The 24,333-nt window shown below is 38.5% G+C and overlaps 1 long non-coding RNA gene across 5 annotated transcripts in view; it reads left to right on the plus strand.

The window, feature by feature from the left end:
- Window positions 1–23,540, plus strand: part of LOC139633816 (uncharacterized) — a 147,677-nt gene extending 124,137 nt beyond the window's left edge. For 4 of the 5 annotated variants that reach the window (XR_011693829.1, XR_011693835.1, XR_011693827.1 and 1 more), the window contains 2 exons: window positions 18,949–21,682; window positions 22,144–23,540. This is a non-coding gene — a long non-coding RNA (uncharacterized lncRNA). The remainder of the gene's footprint in view (window positions 1–18,948; window positions 21,683–22,143) is intronic. The other variant, XR_011693833.1, reaches the window with a different exon arrangement.
- Window positions 23,541–24,333: the final 793 nt, after the last annotated feature.

The raw sequence follows: 24,333 nt of genomic DNA on the forward strand, positions 1-24,333 counted from the left end.
CTTTGCTCACCTACTAGTTATGTTATATTATGAACCACGGATAATATTGGATCTCTATTGCATCCCTTCCTCTGCAGTTGCTGTTGGTCATGATATAGCAGATTATACACATAGAAAATAAGGGGTGGGTGAGTTGGTGGGAGGCTGGTGGTAAACTCGGTCCCATTCCCTAATTCCCTTGCTGAATACATGTGTTACCTCTATGGCAATTTGTCAAACACAACACTGCATGGTTGAGGAATCAAGTGCCCCCTGGTGGTGATGTAATGGACCAGAAAAATAGATTTTGATTGTTCAAATTGGATGTACAACCAGCCAAGGGCACTCTACGTCCATTTGAGCATTAATTTGTGCAGGATGAAACAAATTGTAAAGTCATTTCTGCAAGCCTCAAACAATGTTATGTTTTCTCTTGATATTTTATGGATCTGCTACAAGGAGAAAAGACAAATATTTTAATATGCAAAATGATTATAGAATGCACTGAGACACAAAGCACAGAGATTTGTTTGCCAGTTCTACTTGTGCATATTTTTAGTTTTATTTTTCAAAGTATTTTCACAAAGATTCAGTCTCCACCGTCTGAAATTCAAATTGTTGTGAAGTCCTAACATGGGTGCATAACCCCTTGCCTCTCACGCACACAAACAAACACATGAGAGACATAAACAAATAAACAAGGGACATGAGGGAGTGTCCAGCCAGATGGTTTTTAGCCTTTGTGTTTCTGTGGGGAGGTCATCGAATGAAAGAGAGCCAGAGCAGGGTATTTAATCCCATCAGCAGAACTGCATTCCCATAATGAGAAATTAATAACATGAGCATGCTTTCAGATTAAACAGAGCAGTTAGGACCATTAGATCGTTTTCATTGCTGGCATTAGGGCAGCGGATCAGTTTTTTTTCCCCTGTATAATCCAACAAAGTAGGTCAGTGTCTATTGAGTATTAGTGCTGTGGCTGTGATCCTGTTGTTTCAGCTCCAGGACATGGAATTAACCCCAGAGACAGCTAAACTACATAGGGCAGAGGTTGTTGGAAGGGTAGGTAGGGGTGGGACTCCGGGCACCCCTGGACATGGGTGTAAACTGTGGATAGTCCTAAACCTTTAACAGGTCCTGACACTCAGCTCCTGCTTATCTCAGAGCTTGAGCAAGTATGTCTGCTTCCTCCAGCATCAACTAAGTAACATTGTTGCTGTGCTTTCCACACATACCGACCACGACTTTGTCACTTGAGCTAAAGAATAAAAATAAATGCAAATGAAACTTTAAAGATGAAAAAAAAGGTTTTTGCACAGATGAATTATTATTTATGGTTTTTTTTTGTAGGCCCATGCAATATTTAAACTTCACTTGTATACAGTCTAACAACTCAGTGATCTCATCCACAGCTGCTCAGCAAGTAATAATCAGTGAGCAAGCAGAAGGCCCATTTAAGATCAGTGTCCTTAATAACCACACCCAAGATCTCACACCCATTGAGATGATGAAGGGCAGTCACAGTACACGCCAGATTAGTGCAACTTGTTTTGCTTTGGCGGTCGCAGCCCCTATGCTACATACACACACACACACACACACACACACACTCACAATTGCACACTCACACACAGCCAGCTTGTCACTGCCTTGGTGCCCTCTTAATGTGGAAGCAAGAATATTTTGACAGATAAAGAATGAGTGGCAAGAGAGCACAGCACAGCTCCTGTCATATACCGTAGTGATGAGTGTTAGATATGGCAGTTGGACCATGGAGAGGAAGCCCTCTTTTTACTGCAGACAAAACCGATACAGTCTAAAGAGGAAATAACGTATTTGTGCCTGATGTGGTACAGCTCAGAGTGAGGCTTCAGTTGCTACTGTATGTATCACCCAGGCTAAAGATGTATACACCTTATACTTTAGGTGGGACTTAACTTGAAAGTCTCCACCAAATGTCACAAATGTATTTTGGATATTTAGATCATTAGAAAAAATGCATTTTCACCAAAGAAAATCAGTGGTTACTGCAGGAATTGTGTAGCTAAATAAAGGTATGGCTCACTGTGAAACATTTTCAAAGATTTATGAAATAACATTATATCCCTGACGATGGATGACAACCATTTGGAAAGAAAATGCAATGAAGCAGTGAGGCTCTGGCTACTCTGTCCAGCGCTTACAATCACAGAAGAACCTAAAGCCAGTGGTGGTGCTTCTGAAGCAATCTATGACACCATTAAAGGTGACAGCAGCTGTTCTCTCTGTCCTTGTGCACAGTATCATAATTCCCTCTGCCACTTCTTAAAGATCCAGGTCACCCTTACCCCTATTGACCCCAGTGCCCTTATACTGTACCTTTTGTAAGAGTGCTCAGAGGCAACATGATCACCTGATTTTATGAATGTTTCTTGGAAGATGTGTAGCAGCATCATTTTTTTTTCTCGCAGTTAGCACATCCATGTTTGTCATGCAGTTAGCCCATTATATCTGGTGACGAATTCACATAGAGGATGCCATGACCTGATTTGCCCTGCTGCTGTGAATGCAGTCAAAGTTTGGCTGGGTTGAATCCCAAGTGAACTGTGCTGTGTTGTTAGTGCAACCTAAATAGGGCAGTTTGGCACATTTACCTCACATTTACCCCACACAGAGAGACTGGAGACAGAAGAGAGGAGGAGAGAGTGCAGAGGAGACAAGAGGTTGAGACAGGAAGAGAGGCAGTGGAAGGGAGAGAGTGAGCTCAGCAGAGTGTGAGAGCACGCACATGCATACTGTGCTGTGGGGAGGTAATTTGAGGACACATGTTACAATATTGTTTAAAAGAAAAAATACACCACAAATAGAGCAGCATTTAGAAGTTTTGTGTTGTGTTTAAAGATGTGTGTCAGACTAAAATGTTCATTCACATAATTACAGCTCTTTACTCTGCAGCCGATGGGTCATGGACTGTAGTCAAAGGTCAAGCTATAATAACTCATTTGGTAAAAGAGGTACTATTGTGTAAGTGCAAATTGTGGATCGATAACATGGTAGAAAAAAAATCACGTGTGGTGATTTCTCATGTAGATCTATTTTTGTACAGTATTGAGCTAAAGTAATACAAAGGCAAGAAAGTAACCAAATATAAAGTATGTATAAAGTAAAAATAAAGTATGTATTCCAAAATGATTACTTCTATAGGTAAAACAGTTACACTTATCATTAAGCAATACTCTGAAGGACAGGTGGACAAAAATTCAAGGAAGAAATCAACCTTGATAGATCCCTTTATTTAAAGAATGACTTACAGCTGAAACATCGTTTTTTACAACATATAGTTGCGTGTATGTTCATGTGGGTATGTGAGAACATGCACGTCTTGAGATTAATGTTGAATGTCACATCAACTGTAATGGACTTAAACCATATCTAAGATTATTCTGATTCTCACAAATATGCAGAAAACTAGGCCCTTAGGATAAGCTGTCTGTATAGATTTTCCCAGACAACTGGCTGTTTTGGATTTGTATGTGAGTTAATTGCTCTGCTGGTTAAGCTCTCGGCCACTCAGGTCAATGACCTTAGCTTCAGATAATCTTACACTGTGCTCTTTGAGAAGTGCAGCAAGTGATAGACAATGCAGTAACTTCCCTAAATTAACGTGGTCCACTAAAACATAGGATAACAAACATAACTTTTTAATCTGTGTGTGTGTGTGTGTGTGTGTGTGTGTGTGTAAAAGTAAATAGAGGATTTATGATGCTACCTTCTGCAATGATAAACTTTATTTTACAGTGAAAATGTCATTTCTTATCACCTTAAGGAAATCTCTTAAATTAGATTATAACTGTACTGTGTGCACAGAGTAAAGCAAAGGCTCTTGAGTGCTGCAAGGGGAGTTCGTTCATTTTTTGGGGGTGACGGGGGTGGGGGGGGGGGGGGGGGGGGGGCCAAGGACATGCCATAGATCATAAGGTACTCTACATCCTGTAGAGGGCAGTGAAGACACATGGCACAGTGTAAGCCTGGGTTCTGTCCTCTGCTCTTAAAGCTGTACTGTACATGTAAGACTGGCATCCCTAACAGAAACACAACAAATGCATACAGTAGTGAAATGTAAGAAATGAAACCTTTATAGAGGTGATAATCCTGCTAGTTGGCTGAAAAAAATCTATATTCCAGGTAAAAGAAGTTAATTTGTTTATATTTCCATCCATGGTGATAAAATTACAGCTGTACAGTCCTGTAATGTAAAAAAATATTTGGAGTTAAGGTAGCCTACTCCTGTTGACACCATTATTCACTAACTTTTTTCTGCTCAGCAAGCCTGCTCCTGAGTGAAACTGTAAAGATAAACTGCAAATCTGCACCAGAAACCAAATTTCTAACTCTATCAGTGTTCCCTGCATTTAAGGGGTAATTCAGTATTATAGTATTTCACTTCCATAAAGATGGAAGACTACTGAGAGACAGTGAAAGAAAAAGGTATGGTCTAAATCGAAGCAACAGTTCCTAGTATGGATTGGGCTCCAAATATGCTGGATCCTACACTTTCTATAATGTAACTGAATAGCACCTTTTATTAGACCATCTCTGTCTAGTAAAAACTCATACTCTCCAAACCACCACTTTGTAATGCTTTAACTCTTTAAATGTAAAGTATCAAGCTCAGTTTGACATAAGCTTAACACTGTAATCAGGGTTGTCTTCTCAAACTCCTTATACGGCCACAGAATACATTACACAACTGCTCTCATAGGCAAAGTGCTATTCCTTGTGATGAGTAAATTGATCTTTATGTGTAAAGTTGATTGCGTGTCCCTTTAACCGTAAAAATAACTTCCACATTCAGTCCTTATTGTCAGATCTACAAAATGCTTACGTCATGATCAATATATTAAAATGTAGTTATCCTTAGTGCAGACATAGTAGATGTTTCGCGCTCTTCATCATTTGTTTGCTTCAGCTCTGCCTTGGTGTTGTAGTAATCTTATGGATCAGGCTTTACATGGAGAGATTGGTGAGAGCTGTTAAGAGTCAACCATACTGATTCAAACTCTTTCACCAGCTATTAAAAATACACAGTGGGTGCAGCAGTGTGACCTCCGGGTTTCTCGAAACCCAATCTTTGGTCTCCTTCTTTTAAGAGAATTTAATTTTGACTGTTGAGTTGGTGGCTCCTTTGCTGTTTACTGGCATTTGTCTTTGATTAATAAATTGTTCTGTTTTGAATCACTATCCCAAAATACATCAGCCAATAAATAATACATATGTTCAAGTGAAGAGTGTCATCCAGGTTCAGATTGGAACCCAGGATGCTATTACATTGTATGTGCTTCAATGCCATCTTCATCTCTGTTATTATTCTTATTCTTATTATTATTGTTACTGGTTCCCTGGGTTTTCTAAGTCTATTCGCTGTTACTAAAATCTTTGTTGTCTGATTATTAATTCCAGATCTCAACCCCATGTACAAACGTTGATGAATATGTTATGCTTTAGGAAAATGTCATCACTGTTGGCACTTTAAGTGGAATTACATTAAGCTGTCACAGACTTTTGAAATCATTACTCTTATGGGGGAATTAATAATTCCTCTATAAAAGAATAAGTGTGATATTACTGCACAAAGCACCATCAAGGGCAAAAAGGGTTAAAATGTAATGTTTGCATTTTAATCTTAGTTCAAGAAAATGAATGAAGAAAATCAATAGTCTTTTCAGTCCATCTTTCATACCAGGGCCCACATCCTCCAAACTCTCACTGCATCTAGTACTCCTACAGCTGCTGTAAAAATATCAGGCCTTAGTAGGCGCGTCACATATGAAGGCAAACAATTCTACCAGCGTATTTATCAGTGCACAGTGCTTGGTCACTTATGTCAGATGATTATTACATGCCACTCTGAGACAGAAGGCCCCGAGATCAAATCCTCCTTGGTGCTTTAGACTAAACATAATGTAGTGGATTAGGGGAGTAATGCCTGCAATGGCACATCAGTGGCACATGGACCAAATAGCTCCCTGTTCTGACTGTTTTTTGTAGAGGTCATTGAGGTGGATGAATGAAAACACAACAGATATATACATGTAAGGTGCACAAGCACAGGGTTTGCGGTATTTCATGGTCAACTTTCTGCCCGTCTGCTACAATGGTGGTAAACTAACAACCAACTTATTTCATGTACCCTTAGTGTATATAAAATATTACCTTTATGTTATAATATTCCAATTTCATTTACTCCTTTGTCTTTGTTGGTTGCATCATGCATTTGAATCTTTGAATGAATTCTGATTCATTTTCTTAAACAATGGGATCTCCATCACTTTCTCCTCCATTAACCTGGATATCAATGCTCTGGAAAGGGATATCTGGTGTCACATTATAAGCAGTTGAAAGTAAAAGATAGGAGACAAGCCGGGGTCATGGTGGCAATCTTCCAAACAGCTTATAAACAGTGTTTCACAATTGATAAACAACCGTGCCTGTAATTAATATTGTACATTCATGGTAAAAGGCATTCTGCATAATTACTCCACTGTCTCCTCCAGAAATATGCACATTCAGTGTTATTATAAAGTACAGCAGTATATCATATTAAGTCATAAATAATGTGCCAGTAGAATTAATTAATTTTATACACAACCCTCCCCACCCCTTGTGTGGTACTTTACATTTAACTATGTCAGCAGTTATTGATGCACTCTTTAAACAATGGCATTTTACATGCTTTTTAAAAGGAGCTATGTTGTGAAGCGCTGATGGTGTTGTTAAAATTTTCTTAGAGATAATTTGAGGAGTTTAGCAAATAGATTTTTCAACTGTTGTTGAATGTTTTTTTTAGCATTTCTTTCCCAGAAAACATCTGCTGACATTGGTTGGTTAGACAATTGTTCACAAAAATACTAAGACTGATTAAGTTTTTCCTTTTATATTTGTGAAAGACAAAATTTCAAAACCTGATGTGGGTAGCTGCACACAGCAGGGTGGTGCTGGATTGATGCATTAAGTAGCTGTATGCTCACTCTAAACCTTAATTAGCTAATTAGCCAATTAACCCAACGAAGACAAGATAAAGTTGCAAATGATCACTCACATAAGAGATAGGAATAAAATCCATAGTCCTCAGTTCAGCTGATGCTAACATTATGGTCTTTTTAACACAAAGTCCACTTTTTGTGTTTGCTCTGGAGGTTTCTTTGCTAGCACATCATGGTAGTCGAATGTACTGTAGGTTTGTTGCTGGCACAGGAACCAATTAGTCTACGGGTACCAGGATGAAGATATCCATTTGATGTGACGTGTTGTGAACTGTGGATTGTATCCACAGTGTGGTTACACCACAAAGGTATCACCTCGGTGCCAGTAGGGACAGGAGCAGTGATTACAGCAAACAATAACTCCCATTGTTCTAACAGTAACGTTTAGATTGTACAAAGATAGACTGAAGCTTTCCTTGACACATTAAAATGGTTTCTGAAGGGGCCAGACTGCTCACATTTACCAAGAGTAAGAATGGCAAAGGGGGTGAGTGTGGCATGACTATGCTGTTGTACTAAGAAAAGTGATGCAGTGGACATTTGTATGTGTTGAATTTAGCATGATGATCATGATAACGGAGAAAATGAAACCCTCCCCCGCCCCTCCCGTGTTTCTCCCCATTCATGATTGGCGCTTCTGTTTTTATAGGACTTGGGCATTTTTTGAATCTTGGCTTTAATTTACAGTATACAGCACCTCAAATACAACCATAAATGGGGTAGACAATTATATCGTACCAACATTTTGGGATACACTGAGATTACTCATGTTCCTCATTATATGTTTAGTGGTACAATTAATAATAATACTCCAAAAGCCACATGAATGATAGCAGGTATGAGAGTAAAAGGTTAAAGACTGTTTCATACCACACCAAATAAACAAAGAGATTAGCTATGATTAACAACTGTTTACATTTTACTCAACAAACTTGTATACATAAACAAACTAGTATGTCAACAGCAGAACACATTTAAAATGTCCAGGTAACGATTGACATTTTATATTATTTTTTATAAAAGCCATCCTTGATGTAGCTGCCACCACTTGACCAAAGCAGGTGACATAAAATGACATCAAATGTCACCTGTTCTGTGGGGATCATGTCCACAATACATGCAAAATGTATTTATTTAATCATCTTTTGATCTGAAAGCACAACTTGTCGTGTATCTCAAACCAGGTTGTATACATACTAATGAACTCATGTATTTCTGGGGTTATGGTTGGATACATTCTAATAACAGGTCCTTGGATTTCTTATATATTGTTTCAGATTAATATGTCTGAATATGAGGCCATTGGAGAACATATGACAGCACTTTTGTAGTTCCTATCCTCTTGTCAGGTTTCCTTTTTTTGATAAATACGAGATGTTGTCTTTGATGGCTGCTCAACAAAGAGAGAGCTGTCTTCAGCTGTAACCTCTCTGCACCAGAATCTGGAACATGACACATGTCAGGCTGTGATAAATGGTGCAGAGTCTCAGTAATTTCACCAGGAATGCCCTTGAGATGCCCAAAACCCCAATCGCAAATGCTATTGTTGAATTAAACCATAAAAAGAAATCCTTCCCCCTTGACATGATAGGAACCATGCTGAAAATGGAGGAATTTTTTCATTCTCTTCAGGTTTTGCCTGTAGTATTTTTGCTTATGTACAATGCAGTGTTTGTATGTCTGGCTGAAAGAAATAAAGAATATAGCACTATATCTTTATTAGATGTAGCTTATGGCACTATCAAGGCTTGTTATGTTAAAACTATAAAGAAAATTACTGGATAATATTTTCAAATAATATATAATTTACAAATACAGTATAGCATTTGCAGATACTTGATGTTCCATTTCCAAACAAAATTAAAATACACATATCAAGTTCTGCCATTTTTTATTACTGATATATGTATGCCAAAACATGAAGCTGAATGTGTGCAATAAGATCCCAAAATACAAGTTAACAAATCACAGCAGGATGACTTGAGCCTGTTAATCTGTGCCAACTAGCCACTTGACTATTCTGCAGATGGCCTGCAACAAACTAGTTTAGTATCTACATGTTGAGAATTTGTTAAGGTTCGTGAGACAGTTTTTGTTAACTAAATGAAGTAACGTGTGCAATGCCAATGACATTGATCCTATCAGGTGCATTTTGTCAAGATACATTTTGGACACCCTGGCATCACAGGACACATCCATCTCGTATTTGAATGTCATGTCATTTTCTTCTTGTGTTTAGAATTAAAGGTGACACACAGCATTTTTCTGACCAACCAAGTGTGTGTGACCTGCAGTCATCTCCAAGTCCACTGTCATTAGATATTTTGTTTAATAATATTTCAGTAATGTTTGAAAAACTCATATACAACATACAGTATATTATGATCTGGACAAGCACATGCTCAATTGTGAGCAACCTTGCCTTTAAACAATGACTACTCAATATTAAGAATTAATAATGTATGGGAAGAGTAGGCTATGACAAATAGTTTCTAGATCCTATTCCCTGTGGAGACTTATCTGTAAAAATAACATGAAGAAGAAAAACAGACTAATCGTCACTGGTATTCTTGCTCAGGCTCACTGAGCATTCTTGTGTGTGGTGATTTGCCCAACAATTAATCCAAAAACTGTGGCTAAACTACCCTCTGTGATACCCTCTCCATCCTATGACAAATAGAACAGTGGAATCTTAATTAGGAGCGAATGTGCTGCAGATGTATTAGAGTAGCGATGGGAAAACAGATGAGGCCATCACACCACGCAGCAGGGAGCTGAGGAGTCTGGTCCCCCATCGCTGTGTCCTATCCATAATGCCATGAGTGTGCCACATGCCTCTGCTGTCATCTGCATAGTGCCACTGGGGCCCCCAGGGGCGGGGGAGGTCCTCACTTTTCACCACTTGAGTTCAGCCTGTCACTGGTGTGCATTGACTCATTGACTCATTAAGGAAACCTTCACCATCACATTGACCCTAAAAATCCTATTTCCTGTTTCCCATTAGGAAATAAAGAGCATTCACTAATGTTTACAAATTAATAAAATATAGGTTCTCTCTAACCTTTTTTCTTTTTTTGTAAGACATACAAGTGAGGATGTACTGGTAAAGCAAACATTTTTACAGTGAAGTTAACTGGATCTTTTAAGTAAATTGATGTGAACTGGATGTAATAAATCATGCAGCCGTATCTACATAGCTTTGCCCTGTGTCTTGGCCCTGGGACAGCTCCTTTTTTATTTATTTAATTTAAGCTTCCATGTTGGTCATTGAGGTTCCCTTTTGAAAAATAGCCATAGTTTGGCGATGTCTGTTCAGCTGGCTGCCTTCAATTTTATACCTGCAAAGTTTCAATCTAGGCCTCCCTGCGTCCTTTAACATTCGGTGCCCGCACCAACACCCTCCCCCACCTTTTTCTCCCTTTTCCAGGATTACTGGTAGAGACTGCACTTGTACTGTTATTTTCAACCTTGGTGGACAGGGGCTTCGGTATGTATTCTGAAAATACTTCAAAGAAAGCAAAAAGAGAGCAATTTTCTGCTTGAATATCCCTCTGACTAAATCCATTGATCATCCTTGGGGTTCCTGAGAGAGAGGGAGTGAGATGGAGAGGCATGTTTTATCCTCTAATAACTCCTACCTTCACCCCTTCCTGCCTCTTTGTTGTTGTGTTGTTGTTGGTCGCACTTCTGCACTATTCCTTGGAGAGCTGCTGAGATTGAAGTTATTTTATGCTTCGGCTCCCCGGGCCCCAATTTGAAAACTCTTGTGTGTCAGTTTTCACACACTCCTGTCATATGGCAAGGAGCGCTGCGAGTTTTGTCTTCTACATTTTTCTATGAAAGCATCTTGTGGGGCATTCTGCATTCAGTGACAAATAGGTCATGGTAAGAGGACTAGTTTATGTCTGTTTAAAAATGTGTTTAAAACTTCAGTTTAAATCGCCCAAATAAGACACATTTTGATTTTTTCTGTGTGTTAGAAAGTCTCACTTGTTATTAAATATTTAGATGTTGTTAATATTTACAGCTCTAACACATTACAAGTGCAGCATGTGTCAGTGGTCAGTTTTTTGGGGGGGCAATGGTGCCAGCAGATGCACATTTAGCTGAATATTTTTTTTATTTTTCAAGCTTTTATTTCAAAGAATGTTTTAGGAATGGTCTGTTCACATTCACACAGTTTCACACATTTACAGCTGGAAGTGGTTCAATAAAATCACTGTCTCAGTCTGATCTGTTGACGACTGAGCAGCTCTGCTATAGCAGTTGGGGGTTAAGCACCCTATTTAAGGGTGTGTCAGTGGTGGTAATGAGGGCGGGACCAGTGCTACTCTCTCACTTTCTCCACCTGGGTTTATCCTGCTGGTCATGGGATCAAACAGGAGACAATTCGATCACAAGGCTGCGTCTTTAACAGTTAAGCTGAAATCATTTCTTCAGCATCAGCATAGCTGTGAGGGTCTGGGAGAGTTTATGTGACGTAAATTTTGTCATGATATCTGCAGGGGTCTGCGTGAATATCTTTTTGGACTTCCTAAAATGTCTTTATTTGTATTTATGTTTATAGTATGGGAAAGACTTTGCCTGTGGACAGTACATACTCACTGCACAAATATTCGCACTCACACAGACACTCATGCTGGTTTTGGAGTCGATCAGGGCTCACTCCCTCAGTAATGTGAGCTGGACCATGTGTGAGAAAGCTGTATCTAGGCTGTACCTGCAGTCTCCACAAAATCCCATCACAAGTAGATCACTAAAATACACTTTGTTCAGACACTCCTGCTTGTGATTGTGTTGCAGCTATTTAGCCAGAACCAGACTGTTTGACTACTGTAATATTATTTTTTCTGTATGTTTAAAAAAAATTACGTTGATTTTAATCATGGGTTTTGTTTAAAAAACAATTTGCAATAATAAAATAGCAATAATTGTGTAAATCTAATTGCATTTCTTAAAGACTGGTCATCCTATATCATTGCAAGAAGAACAAAAAAACAAAACATTTGCAGGACCATTACATCAGGGTTAATGAAATATTTTATTTTAGCTTTAGATGGGTCCGTTCTACTACATATTTCACTATGCTGAATTGAAAATGAGCTGTAATCTGAAAGATGCATAAACAAGCCTCTGATGCTTTTTTTCCCCCTGTGTGTGTTTTTTGGCTGTAGCCATTACATGTATGCACTTTGTGTTGCCTGTAAGGTCTTTTGGTCAAGGTGGTGGTGGATGTCTGGGTCACAAGTGGGCTCTATCTAATTTTGGCGCACTGGCGCAGGCACCTCTCAGACACCTCTCTTCACCTGCCAGCGTCTCCATCTCTGGCAGACTCAATAAACTGCAGCTAATTGGAAGGTGATGACAGACAAGCCAGTTTCAATTTATTGCAGTTTGAAGACAACCCATTCACTTTCCCTCTGCGGCCTGGCCGAGTCCTCATGTTGGAGCACTGCTTTCACCCACGCCTGTGCACACATTTGGCGTCTTCACTGTGTGATCAAACATTCAATGACCCATAAGGAAAAATGAATGAACTAAATACCAACTTTAAAAATGACTGCTGGTAGATTAGCCTTGCTGCTCACCTCATCCTCTTTCAGGTTTTTCCCATTGTTCAAGTATGTTTAGACAAACATATCAGAATCTGGCCCTACCTGTCTGGGCTGTTAGTGATGTTTTGCTCATGCCCGAATAAAATAAACTATCAAATAAGATGTATTTCTCAAGTTATCTAAATGTATATACAGCATTTTTCTCACTAGATGTAGGAATTAACTTGAAGCTATACTCAACATGAAACTGTGCAATACGCCTATTAAAACTTGAATAGACCAGTATCATTTATGCCATGGTATAAACTTTGTTTTCTACTGCTTGATTGCTGAAGCCCAAGCCTTGACACTTGTGATGTACTCTGCCAAGAACATTAAGTATCCGAAAGTGATAAAGCTTCAATTTGCTAGACCATTAGACTAATTACTGCAATAATTAAGTAACTACTTGATTAGAACTAATGGGTACCTAATTATCCAGGAAGAAAGGATCAGGTGGTAATTAATAGAGTCAAGCTGATGTCTTCTGACTTACCAATGCCGATTACCAAACATAAGGGACTGAAACTGGTGAGAAAAAAAAAAAAAGAAAAAGGCAGTGCCATTTGAGTGTTTACCTAGCCCCCTGTAGTGAAGGCAAACAGTTTGCTAGTATCACATCACATGAGTGGATTGTTAATTATTGTTGATGTAACAGGAACATTACACATCGATACATTATACAGGACGATTAGCCTGCATCTATTTTCTAATTTATCCCTGAGCAGAGGTTGATCTCAATAGTATTGATAGTGATTACAGAGATAAAGGAAGTATTATATAGTTCTTGACATAAGTTCTTTGGATGGATGGATGGACATTTGCTTTCAGTTATAGAGAAGCTTTGGTGTGTGTGTGTGTGTGTGTGTGTGTGTGTGTGTGTGTGTGTGTGTGTGTGTGTGTGTGTATGTGTGTGTGTGTGTGTGTGTGTGTGCTCGTATGTAGCAGGGACTATACACTTTGGAGCTACACATAATGTTAAAAATGAATGTTTTAAACTTGATTTTAATCACATTTCACAATGAGCATCTCTCACAGACACAAAGGAAGATGAATAGAGACAAATCTAAAATTTATAGAATTCTACAATTTGCATAAAGTGTATTATCTAAACATATAAGTGGAGAGTAGGGGTGTTGAAAATGTCATTAAAATTTAAGTATACTGAATGCAGAATATGGGCATTATCTATCAATCCATCAATCTGCTACTTACCTAATGTATAATTGTTGTAAGACGGGCAGCAGTCAAGCCTAGTCTACATATAATATGCATGACTATGAATGGAAGTAAAAGTGAAAGCTGACACTTTTTGATATATAGTTCTTTTTTATATTAATGTTTGAATAATATGTGCCTGGAGGGTGGGCTATAAATTAAAATGGAGAATTGAGGTATAAATTTTTATGAGTCATCCTCATCTATTTCCATTATGTATTTAAAAATGAAAGAATCACTGTTGTTTGGATTAAACAGACAATCCTACGCTGCATTCATTCAAGCATTGAAGGTTAAAGGTGCATTCAGGAATCTTCAATTTTCCTCTGGCAACTTCACCAAGAATGCCATTAATGAAAACTACAGTCACCCAAAAGGGAAAAATTATTCCTCAGATTACAAGCACAGTTACTCAGAGCTGATATGATTACTGGATTCATTAGGTCATTGATTTGTGGATAAACAGAGGAATAATCACAACTATTTTGATAATAGATTCATCATTTCAGTCATTTTCCAAACAAAAATAGTGAAAGAGTATTCGGGTTCCAACTTATCAATTGAGAGACCTTTCTATATATATTTTCTATATATCATTGTGAACTGAATATCTTTACGTTTCAGACTTTTGGTTGAACAAAACAAGAAATTTGAAGATGCCACCTTTGACTCTGTGAAGCTCTGTGAAGCTTACTTATACCATAGACGAAACAATCAATGAAACGGAAGAAATAATCAACAGATTAACTTAATTACTAAGAGCTGCAGTCCTATGGTCATTACTTATGGCCCCATACTTGTTAATGCTTTGCAACCAGGTTACTGTGGTTATTTTAGTACAGGTAATGACATAAAGAAGCTCTGTGTCAATGTCCTGCAACCTGTCTACTGAGGAAAACTCTCTTTTAAAAAAATGCAGTCATCACACTGTGGGAATCACTCAGAGAGCGTGCGTTTATAAATAAAAGGACAGTAAAGAAGAAGGTGGGGGGTCTCCACTTGACGGCTCCTGTGAGAGTCCCAGTGAGGGTTTTTAACAAGATGAGCAGGGAGGCCAGAGTTACTGTACCTAAGCTCTCTTCCCTTGCATATTCCTGTGAGGAGATGCTTTTTTATCTGGACGCAGGATAAAAATAACATAGTTTTGTGTGTCTTTCTGTCATGGTATGGCATTTGGAAAGCAGGGATTCATATAACTGGAAGCAGTGGTGTCAATTAATCAAGTGTTTATAGGCCATGCTTTACAAGACATCAAGTTTACTGCTCTCAGCAGAGATGGCTATTTGAAACATGGGCTCTCTGCAGACTTTATTTTCTTTATTTACACACTACAGATACATAATAAGTTGACAGAGAAGCAAGGCGCATTGTCTTTGAATATGTGAGATGTTATCATATCAGACTGCTTGTAATAAAATAACACTTTATAATTCAGTCACTATCCACTCCTCTCCCTGTGCTCCAACACCACGCCGAATTGATATGCAGTCTAATCCTCTGCTAGGAGCTGATGTGATGTAAATGAAAGTAATTAGGGAAGTGTCAAACATAATTAATAAAACAGGTTTAAGTTGTGAAAACACTTGTCAACGGAATGAATGAAGATTTTGCCTCTTGTCTCCCTGACGCTGCCCTCCCTTTTTTGCTGCTGTTCAATTAGGTCACAGATTGCTCCTAAGTTACCGCTCCCCTCTCACTTTCCCTTTTACCCTCTATCTCTTGTTCTCACAGCCTTTCCAATTCTATGCATGGAGACCTGTGAGAAAGGAGGGGGAGCCACCATCCTGTGGAAGGGAAATAAATTTGCCTGTCCATCCACCGCCTGGATGAAATTAATTGCAGACTCCTCATGCTGTCTGGGTACAACTGGGGCATTAACATAAGCAATTTGCGTCCAACTTCTTCTGCCGGCTGTTTAATAGAGCATCGGACCTGGCCGATAAGGCTTAAGGTCCCTGACGCATTAGCATTTTCATAATATCAAAATATTATAGCACCATGATTTGCTAAACCCCATTCATTATTGATAAGAACAAAAGGTTTTATAAATTACAAAAAGGGAGCATGACCTATAATTACGGAAAGCAAATTAGGGTGTGCAGTAAAGTCAGTTACATTTTGAAGAAAAATAATGATGCTGGAGACCTTTTTCCTTCCCTCAGGATTGAAAAAATAATAGATTCCTTCGCAGCTTCACATGGGGTTGAGGAGTATGCTCGCAGGTTCATGAGGGACAATGTCTGCACAAGAAAGAGAGCAAGTGTCCCTGGCCCATGCACTATTGCTGCATGCATAAAACGGGCCATTAGGCGAGTTAGTTTTAGTTAATGAACATACTCCAACCAGGAGAAGAATTTATGCAGATAAACATAAAATATCATTCATGCCAATGTTACTGAACAACACTGTCAGATAACAGGCTTATTTAGCACCCAAAACTGTCGTAGATTTGTTTTAGTAATGATTGTGAGGGAAACAATGACAAAACGTACAGTGCTGGTTGTGGTTGGACACCTAATGTAGTTCTATAAATGACATGAGATATTTCTATAAAGAATGACAATGACCCCATATACAGTAGCCTTAGATTAAATCATACAGTGATTAATCTAACCTTATTTACTCTACTAGCTGTAACTTTTAACTTAAAGCATTTAGATTTGGATTCTTCTTTTTCTTCTTCTTCTTCCTCTTCTTCTTCATCTTTTTCTTCTAAACAGATGTTACCATCAGACATAAACATTTTTAAACGCCACTGTAGATACAAAATATGAACTTAGAACTGAGAGAACTGCAGGATATTTGGACTGTTGTGCAACAACAGACACAGCTGTCTGGCTAGTGCCTGTGATGCGATTCAACTCAGCTAGTAGAAAATTTGCCAAAAGTGATATTGAATGGACCCAAATTCTACGCACAAGTATTAATAATCTATATTGATCATTTGTTAAAATAGCGTCTAAATAATAAAGTTTTTTGCAGAATTTACAAATAAATGACAAAAGTACAATGTTTATCTTAATATCCTGATTGAATTACTTTCTTGTGGGTGGAATGACCCACAGCTGACGGACTGAATATTTTTATGAAGCTTGTGTATTGTTGTTGCTGTTAACATGGATCTGCACAAAACACTTGCCGTGTCACCAAAGCACAATAACGATATTCTGTTACTTTCCTATATTCCCATTCGTGTCATATTTTCAGGTGGAGAACTACGGACACCAGTTGAGGCTTCAGGGTAAATGAGATAATTGCACAAGTTCTCTAGAGACATCCTCCATCATTATCCACTGTTGTTACTGCAGTGTGTTTGCCACAGATGACAGAAAGACAGAATTAACCAAAGCATTTTACCTGCAAAACACAATTCATTTGGCCTATGCTTTTTCTACAGTGTTGTACAGTTTAGTTTTAATCTTTAACTAGTGCTATGTAAGCTGGTTTGTGTTTTCATAGTTTTCAGCTTTGCACACTCTTTTAACTCTGAATTCTGTTAGCATTAGCTTAGTACCTAATAATATACTAACATGCAATAAGACAGTGTTTCCCCTTGCATTTCAGTCTTTGTGTGAAGCCAGGCCTGTACTGGACACAAGATATGATATGATATCAAGTTGTTAAACAATGTAACACCATGAATCTTGAGTTGAGCTTCAGCTTTTGTCCTAGGATGGCACTAGGGAAGCACACAATCACCTCTGCCTTGTCTAATACCTATGACACAAGTTTCCTTACTCAGAGTTTACAAGCAGAGGTTGATTAGCCTGATGTGTCAGACTCAGGAAGTGCAACACATGGTGGTGTCTTTTTGGCAACTTAGAGACGATGCAACAAGCTGTGAACATGACACTGACATGTTATGCTCCTGTAAAGTTGATATGACAAAGGCATAAAGAGGCTTATTTCAAACTGTGTTTCTGTCCACCTGATGAATGTAAGTCCTCCTTTCTTTCTCCTTTTAGCTTTGTTTTGGTGTCCTCAGTAGCTACCAAATGCTCCACTATGCTCACCAGTTAGTCGCTAACTTTGTCTGTCTGCTGGGGCTGTAAACAGGGTTGATAAGAGTGGTGAGTGTGAACCAAAACAGTAAACTTACAGCTGCAAAACCAAAACAATGAGCTTAGAGATGCTAAAACGCTCTGGGGAACAGCTGATTGACGTGATAATTCTCTCTGGGTTCATCACTATCAACAACCCCTTCCACATTGCACATTAATTGAATCCATTTTAAATAGATAAAATATTTATCATAGCACCTTTTACATAAACACTGTTTAACGTTTTAAGTATTATTATTATTTAAGTAGTATTTTTTCCTTCTAATGTGGTCAGAAATTTGCACATCTCGTAAAGTTAAACTACTGTAGTGCAGAAATTAACACCAAAAGAGCCTTGCAGTCTGCCTTGTCTAAATAATTTCACTGGAAACACTTCTGTTGTAATCAAAGTTGATGGAAATCCTATTTCTTCGCTTCGCTCTTTCAGTGATTGTGGTGTGTTTATTCATTCGTGACACCATTCATTGTGTCTGTGGTCATTGCAGTTTATAAACACAGTCAAGGCTTGACTTCTTCACAAAGACCTCACTGGTGGCGGATGTGCATAATATCAATCTTGTGTATGTTAGACTTTATATTTACACAGTGATCACATCAACAAATAATCTAGGAACTCCTTACTGAAGTAGTATTACACATTTATCTTTAGGTATCAGTGTGTAGCTATGTGCCCAAAGTACTAACATTGTCATTTAACGAGTGGGAGTTATTTCTCTGTTATCTCACTCATCCGGGTAAAGTGGACTCAAAGTTTGATTGCGTCCTATTGGGCCTGTCTAATCACTGCCACACTGTGTCCCAGAGTGCTCCATGGCTCCTTATCATCCATTAACTTCTAGCTATGATGTCGCTCTGCCCTCCCCATACAGTCATACAGCATTTGAAGTCATAGATATATTTTGCTGAAGAAACAATGACCATGCACGCGGAATATATTGTGAATACAGGGCTTCATTAAAGCTGACTTAGCCTCCACTCTCTCCCCTTGTGCCCTTCTCAATTCCTCTCCATCTAATCTCCCTCTGTCTATAACAATAAGAATTAATTAGCCTGCTTATTTTTCTCTGGTTGTAGAGAGGCTCCCCATCTGGATGGAAGACAGTCCTCTGTGTGCCTGATTAATGGCGTGGAGAGCCAGTTGCCAGTTTTGAAACCTTGCTGTCTGTCCCAGGTCAGAACTTCCAGAAGGCAACCTAATGTTAGCCCAAGAAAAAAAAAGGAAAGAAAAACCCTCAAAGCACTCAGAGATTGTTGTGCTCTTTTTTAAATTTAGCAGCTACCCAAGTTAGGTTTAGTCCCACGGATTGAAAAATGTCAATATAAAGTAATTCAAACATAAGTAATACACTATAAAGTTGTTTTTTGTCGTTCATTTAAAATCTGTATAATGGTACTTCACTGTGTAGAATTCATCGGGATTCTTTCTTATCAACTGTACATGAGGCTGCAACTTTTCACCTCTTCTGAACTAGATGTGTGCAGCTTTTAATTGTTTTGAATCAGTGTATGAGATTGCATTGTTGTAATGCATCAATGACAGTAACGTGTTTTCCGTATCCTGACCTGCGTGATCAACATAGTCATGTTAAACTTGTTTAATAACTGTAACACACACATTTCCACTGTTGCAATAACTGGTTTTGTGTACAGACACCGCTCTCTGTGCTTGAAAAGGCGATGTTCAGGGTAAGTACTTTTTGCATTTTTTTTTCCCCACACACCAAAATCAAAATGCTAAACTGTATTCAGTGCAAACTGGTGAAATCTGATTGATGTCTAAGTCATTTGATAATATCAGCATTGTGGCTGATAAAGATGTGACTGTTCAAATCAGCGCACCCCTCCGTCACTCAAATAGAATACTACTAGCTGCTTTTTCTTGTCAGTGTAGTCAGTGTAACATACTGTTATTGTAGTTCACTTGCATGAATATGCTACACTTAGATGCCTTCATAATACGAATAGTAAAACTATTTTATAGCGCAGATTTACGTCTCCAGAGTCAGAAATATTCAAATTTCACACATAATAGCTTTAATGCAGCTTAAAATATTTTGTACAAAAAAATACACTCTCAATCATTTATTAACTCCCAAAAACAAACAAACAAGAAACACTGAAAAATATAGATAGATATTTTATAACAGTCTCATCTTTTAAAATAATAATAGTCTCATATTTGCTAGACATAAAAACTCCAGCCCATCTGTAAAGCCAGTTCACAGTGTGTAAGACTATAGTCAAAAATATTCATAGTGCTAAGAATCAGTGAGTCTTGTCTTTACTGGTAATCCAATTTTACATTTTAAAATTTCTTTGAAACCCTTACTACTATCGGTGCTGTGTAGCGTAGTGCTTGGGATTTTAGCCAGGTAGTTGCCTGAACCGGAGAAAGGAAGGGCAAAGCATCTCTCTTGCCACTAGAGCCTGGACTCATTTGTCACTTATGTGTCAAAGAGAAGATGACATTTACAGGCTGGTGAAGTGACTGCCTTTCCAGCCCATCCGGCACCCCTGAAGTAATAAATGTTTACCTTTAAGAAAGAGGTCTTTGGGTTCAGTTTTTTTCTTAAGAAGTGAGAAGGTTGGGTTCTCATTTTCTCCACCTTACACTTAATTTGTCAAACAGAAAAAAGGGTCAAAAAAGGAAATCAGTAACCAACAGTATTTTTCAAAATGCCCTTACTTTACAGTAATTTTAGACTACACAAAAATGGCAAAAAGGTTGTAATTTATGGTGCACTTAATATTACAGAAATTACAGCAGCGTAGAGAAAAAAATGCAAACACATGAATAATGTGTATAATAATAATAAAACTCAGGGCATTATTTAACTGGTTGTGAAATGCATGACCATATAAACCAGTACCATGGTCTTAAAAACACTGCAACTAGTTACCAAGGAGGGTACGCTTTCACCCGTGTCTGTTAGTTTGTTTGTCGTCTCGATTATGCAAAAAGCACTGAACCAATTTGCACTGAACTTGATGGAGGTATGGGGCATGGGTGGGGGAAGAACCCATTATATTTTGGGGCAGAACCAGATCATTTACTATGAATTAGAATTTTTGTCTGTGAAGTCTTGTGTATGTTGTTTGACATTGGCCTTTGCAGGGGTCTGTGCTCTCTGAGTGCCTTTCTACTTATTCACTAAACAACCAGATCACTATGTACAACAGTGACCTCAGGAACATATTTGTTGTGCAAGGAAAGTGAAATTACACCCAGGGTCTCTTAAACCCTATTTTAACAGGTGATAAGCTGTTTATCTTTGTCATCAAAACATTAGGCAAGGACAAAACTAATGGCCTTGAATAGTTTTTAATGGAGCAGACCACAAACTTGTGAAATGATACAATCATGACACAATCAGAGAATGCTTAGAATAAAACATGGATCCTTAGTGTGTTTCCAGCATCTTATCATGTTCTCAGTGATAATTACTCGCTCAACTGTATGGACATTGTTGAAGGATCTTAAATGAATCCCGGTGGATCTTTAATGTGAGGGGGATAACAGGCAGAGTGTGTCTACTTTGACCTACACTGATAAAATTTGGGCTTATCATGAATGTTTCTATCCCCTGCTGTATGTGTACAGACAATAACAACCACCATTGCTTGAACAGCCCATGAATTGAGCCAGTAAATCAATGGAAAGCTGCAAAAATGTGAAAACGAGATGAAGAGAAAACCAATGTCTAGGCCTTGAGGGCCAAGATGGGCCAACATCACACTAGACTCTTATCTCTGGACGCGTCTTTCCCCTGAGAGGATTCTACACTCGAGCAAACAGCAGGATTCAAAGGTATATCAGGTGCATGACCTTAGGGTTAGTGAAATCTACGTTGGACACAGAGCTAGACATGTGGCCAGCATACAATTACACACACACACACACACACAGACACTTTCTTTACATGCTCAGGTATATAAGGTTTTACTTATAATATAAGGTTTTACTTTCATAGATAGAGAGATGGATAGATAGCTCTACCTACTAATTTACTGAGATAATTTCATTTTTAATGGAATTTGATTTAATACTGATTGAATTTGCATTTTTCCAAAACATAATGCACAATATGCTGTATCTTTGGAAAAAAAATTGATCCATTATCAGTTTCCCCCTCATTAACCTCTGGTTTATTGCTGAATGTGTCACAGGCCAAAGGCCATTGTAATCTCTCTCAATGGACACACTGTTCTTGATCAATATGCTTCTTGCTCAGCAACTCACATTGTTTTATTTTCCTGCTCGTGTTCCAGGGTAAGGTGTGAAAGGATCATTCCAAATCTCAAAGGAGAGGCTTCTTTCAATATCCTCAAAGTAGCAGACCCACCCACTCAATTGTTCTCTACATAATCATATAAAAAGATTCAGGAAGAGTTGTTTTTTATTGTTGTTGTGTTTTTCCTCTGCTGAACAATGCCCTTCCGCCACAGGGTCCCATAACAGCCTACCAGTCTGTGCTCTGCGCACCTCCACCCCTCATCCCACCCTTGCTATCTCGTTTTCCTCATCTGGCCCAGGCCCACTTCCACATCTACATCCCATTGTCTGAGTGAAGGCAGCACGCGCAGGGCTGGGGCCAGTCCAAACATACTCATCTTATTCTCTGGATGACTGCCAGCATTCTTTGAAAAATTTTACTTTGTTACTTTCCAAATCAATTTAACAGTTGTGTTTTCAGTAATGATACAAAGATTAAAGACACTCTGCCTGTCAAAAAAAAAGGGTGGATACATTTATTTACTGGCTTCTTGTACGTTTGTATGTGTCATGTTGTGTGTTAGGATTCATGCATGCGCGTGTGTCGGAGAAACCAAATCCCAATCCATCACGCATTCCCCAAGGTGGGCCAGCCAGTGTGTGTGTTTGTCACTGTCCCCTGTCAGGAAAGAGGGTTGGAGCGTGTTCTCCGGATGAACCCCCTTTGGCTGAGGAAGTGCTCTTCTATATTGGCCTCTTTGTGGCTCGCTAATCGAGCTTTCCTGTCAGCAGGCTGCACAGTCCCAGTGCAGGGTGCACTACGTGATATAGACCCACTCCGGTGCTCCAAGGGAAGTTCTGGGATCAGCAGATAACAGCACAGCTCCCTGATCTAACACGCAGAATAGTGTTGCCTCTCTCTGTCTCTCTGTCCTTGCATGAATAAGGAAAACACCGATTTTAACCATTTAAAAAAATTCCATTATTCAGAGCTCCAACCTGCCAAACAGTCTCCTTTGGAAAACCCCATAATTTCCTTTTAATCATTTCAAGTGCGTATATAAATATATAATTCTCCAAATTGGGCATGAATAAAACAACCTTTACCACACAGAACTTACTCAGAAAATACTATCTGATAAACATGTACATTGCTCTCCCTTTTGCATAACACTGTTCTGGTTTGCCAATTTTGTAATTAAAACAGACTATTATCCCTCCCACCTGATTTTTGCTCTCCACGGTGGGCCATCATGCAAACTGTAGCCCTCTCTTCAAATGTAAGTGGATTTAATGCTATCTTAGAAGAGTGGTCACAAAGGACCCATGTTCTGGTATTCAAAACCAATTATAGAATAATAATCTTTAGGTGTCACTTCTATTTAAATTTTGCCGTTATTGAAGCATTTACAGATATGTCAGGAGGATTTTTCAAGGACACTGTAGAATATAGCAGATATCTTACTAGTGAGATGAAATTCAGATTTTCTTATGTCCTTGGCAGTCCACCTTTATTTAGATGGTCTTTATTGTTCTCATGTTCCTTGGACAACTGATGTAAGTTCTGCAATATTTTTTTCCATAAAAGATGACTACAGTAATGATATTTATGATGATATAGTTCCATATTGTGGGTGTTGTGTAAAATTCAGATCACAAATGTCACAATTGTATTGTAGAGTAATGTCTGTGTGGCCATGTCCACAATGCAAGTACAATTATTAATGTCACACCCTTTTTGACTTCTTCCAGCTCTTTCTCTGTTGTGGTGAATTACAATTTTGACAGTCATTTGAAGGTATTAAGTAAACCAGACATTCGGGTTTGTTACTTTTAGCATGTTTGTCACTTAGCGCCAACACCTTGTAGAGCTGTGGTCACAGTTTTCTGCTGCCTTACAGGACACTGTCTTAGTTAATTGTACACCTGCAAGGAGGGTGGTTGCTCTGACAGGAGATGAAGTGATTCTGTAATAATAGCGTGGAGACTACAAAAGTTTAAATCATAATTTCAAACTCAAAGCAGCTATACATTATCAATAAAACTTTGCATATTGATAAACAGCAACCAAATGTAGGCTCTATATCAGTTGTATTTTGCTAAGAAAGTTGGAACTTGAAACCTGCATTTAGAGTGGATCTGAATGGGCCAACATGTGACCACCGGCCAGTGGTGGAATGTGGGTCTAACACTTCCTCTCTAGAGTTTCTAGTAAAATTTTATTTAGTGATATTGTTGATTAAACC

This window comes from Trachinotus anak, unplaced genomic scaffold (genome assembly GCF_046630095.1).
Source record: "Trachinotus anak isolate AG129_WGS33_773 ecotype Australia unplaced genomic scaffold, CSIRO_AGI_Tana_v1 ptg000002l, whole genome shotgun sequence".
In the NCBI taxonomy this organism is placed as follows: domain Eukaryota; kingdom Metazoa; phylum Chordata; class Actinopteri; order Carangiformes; family Carangidae; genus Trachinotus; species Trachinotus anak.